Source organism: Salvelinus sp. IW2-2015, linkage group LG13 (genome assembly GCF_002910315.2).
Source record: "Salvelinus sp. IW2-2015 linkage group LG13, ASM291031v2, whole genome shotgun sequence".
NCBI lineage: Eukaryota > Metazoa > Chordata > Actinopteri > Salmoniformes > Salmonidae > Salvelinus > Salvelinus sp. IW2-2015.
The window spans coordinates 8,847,245-8,855,411 of record NC_036853.1 but is presented as its reverse complement, the minus strand read 5'-3'; the positions used below and the strand labels follow the sequence as shown (position 1 = coordinate 8,855,411).

Here is an 8,167-nt window from a genome sequence, read left to right as displayed (position 1 = left end):
CACTAACAAATACAGTCATGGGTGGTAACTCAAATTTACTCGAAATACAAGTAACTCTGGGAAATATTTGAACAAGGTTTTACACAAAACAGTGTTCATTTAACACTGTTCCACTGTCTAGATTGGTCCACAGACTCAACACTTTCAGTGTTGATTTAACACTCTCAGTGATATTTTTGTTTTGTTTTTAACGCTGGGGAATTTGTTGTCCATGTTTTCCAATTTCATAATACATTCTCCAGTGTTGACTGAGTATTAAAACATAAGTGTGCTGGAGTATGGGTTGTGGTTATCATTAAATACTGACATTGGGGGAGATTAAATACAAACAATCTGTCTCTTCAGGCCAGTCCTCGGGGGTATCTGTAAGTCCCACGGCACTGATACGAGGGGTGAATTTTGTCTATTTCCCGTGGGTTCAATCATTGTTTAGGCTTAAAGTGGGCACAAGCACAGTGCCTTCATTCTCCTCACACTGTAGCTGTGTGTGTGACTGCGTGTGACTGTGTCTGGCAGGCAGACGTCACTCAGAGTTCTTGTATTTGGTGAAAATGTTGTACAACACCCTCAAGGTGGACTTCAAATTAAGGTTCACAATGTCTATAACCAAACAATGCACACAAAAGAAGTAAAGAATTATTTATAAAAACAAAAATAACAAACTTCTCTCTGAGAGGGAAAATCACAAACACAAAGAAAAGCTCATCCTGCTTGACTGATTCTGGGTAATATTGGTATACAAACATAAAAATATAAACTTTTGTTTCGACAATTCATCGTGTGAGACTTTATATTCAGGAAAACAAAAGCTGGCGGGGTGAGGTTGGGTGTGTTTGGGTCACATGCTGGCTTAGATGTACATCAAATGTTCAAGTATCTAAAGTGAGAAAAGAGCTCCACCTACCGGACATCTAAGGCATTAAATATACTCAAGCATCATGAGCATTCCGATGACAGTCTACCTTCAGCAAGCTTCCCTCTTCTACTGAAAGTTCACTGCCTGCATTCCCCATGTGTTACCGCCCTCCCTGTTCATCTAATGCAGGGGTTCCCAAACTTATTTTTGTAATTTACAGCCAATGTTTGCTTTTTTAATTTGGGCTATGACAGTCTATTACAAATCAGTCTGACATTACTTTTGACAGCATTTCAATCTGAAGGAAGTATGGTTTGAAATGACTGAAATGCATCAGAAAGTTATTGGGATGTTCAGAAGATCATCAGGCAATAATGTTGTATGATATTCTGTGTAGAAAAGAACATCATCACGGCACATTTTCTCTCACAACCCCATTTTTAAATCAGGCAAAAACATATGGGGTCGCAACCCCTAGTTTGGGAAACACTGATGTAATATATTGTGTTAGTAGCTGGTACCGTCTGGTTTGGCTTTGGGTTTCTTCAGGCGCCGTCATGCATCAGCTCAAAGGCAAACGCCACATTGTGGACCTGAGGGGAACCAGGGGAGAGAATGAACAAGATGAACCTGTTAGAGTCGACCAAAGAAACACCACTTCTACAAGTCCACCTCTTACAGAGAAACACCACTTCTACAAGTCCACCTCTCACAGAGAAACACCACTTCTACAAGTCCACCTCTTACAGAAAAACATCACTTCTACAAGTCCACCTCTCACAGAGAAACACCACTTCTACAAGTCCACAAGTCCATTTTAAGTTGAGAAGCCCACTACTTGACAACCATTTTGGAGGAAAATATGATATCCAAAAGATGACGTGAGCTGGAATACAGCGGAATATAGACTTCCCCTAGAAAGATCCAACATCCTCAGGGTCCCCTTCTGCATATCAGGAAAATCCTCCATATCCCCTCTGCTGAGCAAGATATCAAGTGACTCTACCTGGTATCAGTGTAGCCTACGCTTTAAATAATAGTTCAGTAATAGTTTAAATTAAATTATATTCAATTCATGTAAGGGACCACTTCAAACTTCAGTATTTGATTTGATCACTTCCTTCTCTGTGAGTGCACTTCTGCCTTAGCTGGGCACACATACATAGCATGAATAGAGCAAAATGGCTATAACCCCATAACATCATGTCCCTCTGAATGATTTTTGGGGATTCTGGCCCCAAAACAGCACACAACAACAAACTCAGAGGCAATAATAAATAAACTCATCAGGCAATAATGTTGTATGATATTTCTGTGTAGAAAAGAACATCATCACTGCACATTTTCTCTCACAACCCATTTTTAAATCAGGCAAAAACATATGGGGTCGCAACCCTAGTTTGGGAAACACTGATGTAATATATTGTGTTAGTACTGTACCGTCTGGTTTGGCTTTGGGTTTCTTCAGGCCCGCCGTCATGCATCAGCTCAAAGGCAAACGCACACATTGTGGACCTGAGGGGAACCAGGGGAGAGAATGAACAAGATGAACCTGCTAGCAGTCGACCAAAGAAAACACCACTTCTACAAGTCCACCTCTTACAGAGAAACACCATTCTACAAGTCCACCTCTCAACAGAGAAACACCACTTCTACAAGTCCATCTCTTACAGAAAAACATCACTTCTACAAGTCCACCTCTCACAGAGAAACACCACTTCTACAAGTCCACCTCTTACAGAGAAACACCACTTCTACAAGTCCACCTCTTACAGAGAAACACCACTTCTACAAGTCCACCTCTTACAGAAAAACACCACTTCTACAAATCCACCTCTTACAGAGAAACACACTTCTACAAGTCCACCTCTCACAGAGAAACACCACTTCTACAAGTCCACCTCTTACAGAGAACCACCACTTCTACAAGTCCACCTCTTACAGAGAAACACCACTTCATAAGTCCACTCTTACAGAAAAACAATCACTTCTACAAGTCCACCTCTCACAGAGAAAACCCACTTCTACAAGTCCACCTCTTACAGAGAAACACAACTCTCCAAGTCCACCTCTTACAGAGAAACACCACTTCTACAAGTCCACCTCTCACAGAGAAACACACTTCTACAAGTCCACCTCTTACAGAGAAACACCACTTCTACAAGTCCACCTCTTACAGAGAAACACCACTTCTACAAGTCCACCTCTTACAGAGAAACACCACTTCTACAAGTCCACCTCTTACAGAAAAACCACTTCTACAAGTCCACCTCTCAAAGAGAAACACCACTTCTACAAGTCCACCTCTCACAGAGAAACACCACTTCTACAAGTCCACCTCTTACAGAAAACACCACTTCTACAAGTCCACCTCTTACAGAGAAACACCACTTCTACAAGTCACCTCTTACAGAGAACACCACTCTACAAGTCCACCTCTTACAGAGAAACACCACTTCTACAAGTCACCTCTTACAGAGAAACACCACTTCTACAAGTCCACCTCTCACAGAGAAACACCACTTCTACAAGTCCACCTCTTACAGGAAACACCACTTCTACAAGTCCACCTCTCACAGAGAAACACCACTTCTACAAGTCCACCTCTCACAGAGAAACACCACTTCTACAAGTCCACCTCTTACAGAGAAACACCACTTTACAAGTCCACCTCTTACAGAGAAACACAACTTCTACAAGTCCACCTCTCACAGAAAAACACCACTTCTACAAGTCCACCTCTTACAGAAAAACACACTTCTACAAGTCCACCTCTTACAAAGAAACACCACTTCTACAAGTCCACCTCTTACAGAGAACACCACTTCTACAAGTCCACCTCTCACAGAGAAACACCACTTCTACAAGTCCACCTCTTACAGAAGAAACACCACTTCTACAAGTCCACCTCTAACAGAGAAACACCACTTCTACAAGTCCACCTCTTACAGAAAAACACCACTTCTCAAGTCCACCTCTTACAGAGAAACACCACTTCTACAAGTCCACCTCTCACAGAGAAACACCACTTCTACAAGTCCACCTCTTACAGAGAAACACCACTTCTACAAGTCCACCTCTTACAGAGAAACACCACTTCTACAAGTCCACCTCTTACAGAGAAACACCACTTCTACAAGTCCACCTCTTACAGAAAAAACCACTTCTACAAGTCCACCTCTTAACAGAGAAACACCACTTCTACAAGTCCACCTCTTACAGAGAAACACCCCTTCTACAAGTCCACCTCTCACAGAGAAACACCACTTCTACAAGTACACCTCTTACAGAGAAACACCACTTCTACAAGTCCACCTCTCACAGAGAAACACCACTTCTACAAGTCCACCTCTCACAGAGAAACACACTTCTACAAGTCCACCTCTTACAGAGAAACACCACTTCTACAAGTCCACCTCTTACAGAGAAACACACTTCTACAAGTCCACCTCTCACAGAAAAAACACTTACTTACAAGTCCACCTCTTACAGAGAACATCACTCTACAAGTCCACCTCTTACAGAGAAACACCACTTCTACAAGTCCACCTCTCACAGAGAAACACCACTTCTACAAGTCCACCTCTTACAGAAAAACACACTTCTACAAGTCCACCTCTTACAGAGAAACACCACTTCTACAAGTCCACCTCTTCACAGAGAAACAACCACTTCTACAAGTCCACCTCTCACAGAGAAACCACACTTCTACAAGTCCACCTCTCACAGAAAAACACCACTTCTACAAGTCCAACCTCTACACAGAGAAACACCACTCTCTACAAGTCCACCTTCACAGAGAAACACCACTTTACAAGTCCACCTCTTACAGAGAAACACCACTTCTACAATTTCCACCTCTTACAGAGAAACACCACTTCTACAAGTCCACCTCTTACAGAGAAACACCACTTCTACAAGTCCACCTCTTACAGAGAAAAACCACTTCTACAAGTCCACCTCTTACAGAAAAACACCACTTCTACAAGTCCACCTCTTACAGAGAAAACATCACTTCTACAAGTCCACCTCTCACAGAGAAACACACTTCTACAAGTCCACCTCTCACAGAGAAACACCACTTCTACAAGTCCACCTCTCACAGAGAAACACCACTTCTACAATCCACCTCTTACAGAGAAACACCACTTCTACAAGTCCACCTCTCACAAGAGAAACACCACTTCTACAAGTCCACCTCTTACAGAAAAACACCACTTCTACAAGTCCACCTCTTACAGAAAAACACCACTTCTACAAGTCCACCTCTACAGAGAAACCACTTCTACAAGTCCACCTCTTACAGAGAAACACCACTTCTACAAGTCCACCTCTAACAGAGAAACACCACTTCTACAAGTCCACCTCTTACAGAGAAAACACCACTTTACAAGTCCACCTCTTACAGAGAAAACATTGACAAGCCACCTTACCAGAAAAACAGACCTAAAAGACAGATCATTCAGCTAAAAACCACAGGCTATCATCATCACAGAACATAACAAAACACATATCCATGACACAATACAAACCGAATACCTTCCTTACAAGTCCACCTCTTACAGAAAAACACCACTTCTAACAAGTTCCACCTCTTACAGAAAACAGAGAAACACCACTTCTACAAGTCCACCTCTTACAGAGAAACACCACTTCTACAAGTCCACCTCTCACAGAGACACCACTTCTAAAAGTCCTACCTACCTTCTGCTCAAAGTTCTCCGGTGTGATGAAGAAGTTGTAGAGGGGGACAAAGTAGTCCTCCAGCAGTCCCATCAGCAGAACCAGATACACACCATCAGCAAACTGGACACAAAGACAAGGGGTTGTCAAATATTGTCAACACATGAGGATATGGAAGAAGCAGTGACGACCCATCATTCAGGGCCAGTGAGGCAGAGCCCCACCTGTTTAGCAAAAAAATGATTATAGTAATATTTACTTGCTTGTTATTTTAGCACTAATACGTGTCACATATCAGTTTGCAAACAATGTAAAAAAAAAAAATATTGAGTTAACAAAGCTGCATACAAACACGGTCTATTTTTTGCTTTCTTGAGTGAGGCAGCTCCAAAATGCAGGTGTTTCAGCCTAGCTCAGCGGCCCAGCGGAAAGTACAGAGCGTAGGGGTTGGTAATCTTCTGTAGTTGAGCCGTGATTGGCTCAGTGTTCTGTCACTCATGGGGACACTAGGTCACTGCAAAATCTACAGGGAGAGCTAGAAAGTTTAATCCGTTTTTTGGAACTAACTTGGTTACCACTTTTTCCATGTGGTTTCTTCCTTCACAGACTCCATGAAATGATGACCGCTTCCTGGTCAAATGATTAATTTTGTGTGTGGTTTCCTAGAAACAATGTTGGCTGATCTTACCCCTATGGCTCAACTTAAGCCGCCAACCCCTAAAGTGTAAAGGAACGCACGTTTAAATGTCTCTTCAAATATTTGACCTCCTTCATAACATTGAGCTTGTCAGGTGTGTCAAATGCATCCCTTTCTGAGATACAGTAAAAAAAACTCTGCATTAATCACATTTTACAACAGGCATTGAGGCCTGTTGTAAAATGTGATTAATGCAGAGGGTTTAGGGGTTGGCGGCTTAAGTTGAGCCATAGGGGTTCAACCAACATCTACTCACCAAATCTACCTATCATCATTCTAGAAAAAATTACAGAAAACAGAAATCTTATTGTTATAACTACGTATACAATAAGGATCCCCCCCCTCCCCCCAAAAAGGAAACCTAACAAAAAGTGAACAATTGTACTTACTCTGTAGTGCTCGTCAGCTCCTTGGTCACATGACATGACACTAAACAATCTATACAGGTCAGTGGAAGAATCTGTTTAGGCAATCTGATGGGGGACAGTGCATGGCCACCAGGTTCTTAGTATGGATAGCTGCGGATGGAGGAGGGGACCAGCAGAGGGAGCTGTCAGCATTCACCAGGTTTCAATTGGAACTACTAAGGTAAAATGTTGTTTAATGCAGTGCTTTCTAGAGATACATTTACACTTCAATGGTACAATTAGGATTTATATGAAATACTTTGTTAGCATGATATCAAAGATAACTGATCACAATACAGAATATATTATTAAGTGTGTTAAATGTTGTGTTAGCCACTCAGACTGACAATTGAATGGCACCTATCAATGTTTGGTCTTAGACTGTAAAATACAACTCACAGTCAACGCTCTACTCAATGGACCAGCCGTGAGGCCTGAGCAGCTGGTTGACAGACTCCAGTACAGTTTGGAGCATCTACTTCTGTCCTCTCTCTGACTGGGTCACCTCAGCCACATTAGCTTCCGACCCGACAGCTTCTCTGTCACCAGCAGAGAAGAGACACACAGGGACTTATGAAGCAGTCGCTCAGAGCATCATAATAAATATAAAGACACATACACACAGCAAATGCTTTATAAACACCCTAAACAGTTACACCATTTATCAGAATCAAAGAAACTATGAAAACAGTGATGTTGATAGCGTCAAAATCTTATATAGTTCATCAGAAAAACACCAAGCTCAGCCACAGACACTACACAGAGTCCAAACAAATTATTCCTTACCAAATAACTTCTAGAGCACCTGTCCATCATAGCAATCCTCCTCCAAGTCTTTGAAGATGATCCTGTCCTCCTCCAGCTCATTTTTGATCCAGTCTATTAACACCTGGACGCAACAAGATCCTTTAGCATCAGTGTTGGTTCTCAAAATAAAGGGATACACACTACTGGGAGATGTGGATAAGTCACCTACCCTCTGAAGATCTTTCAATGTAGGATTCTCTGGAAGTTGGGTTCAGCATGTTCCTCTCAGCATTCTCTTCTAAGAAAGACATTGGAAGAATACACTCAACGTAGCCAGAGGGCTACAACTGATACAGATAGAAGTAGTACATATCATCTTCCACATTTGAAGAGTGCTACACTCTACACAAACATCCCACACACACAGAGTACACTTCTCCTGTGTACTACTATACTAATGTACACTCATCTTGGATCGTAAGAATGATTCAGACGATGAGTGGAACTAAGACACAGGGTATTGTCCTCCGCACGTTGCTCTTTCATTTCCTCATCCACCAAAAGTCACTCACAGTCACAGTTAGTCCCCCAGAAGTCACCCTTAATGAGCTTCCGTAACCCCCAGTTGTAACCCCCAGTCACTGGGAATCACCCCAGTCAGAAAGAGGCAAAGACAAGTACAATCGTCACCGAGGTGTCATCAACAGTCAACCAACAGTTTGAGTTGCTGTTACCCAGCAACAGAGGCATATTGTTCAACGCATTCGGAAAGTTTTC

The 8,167-nt window shown here is 42.2% G+C and overlaps 1 pseudogene; it reads right to left on the bottom strand.

Annotated features, from left to right (window-relative positions):
* Positions 1-491: 491 nt before the first annotated feature.
* Positions 492-7,701, bottom strand: LOC139028578 (beta-parvin-like; annotated as a pseudogene).
* Positions 7,702-8,167: the final 466 nt, after the last annotated feature.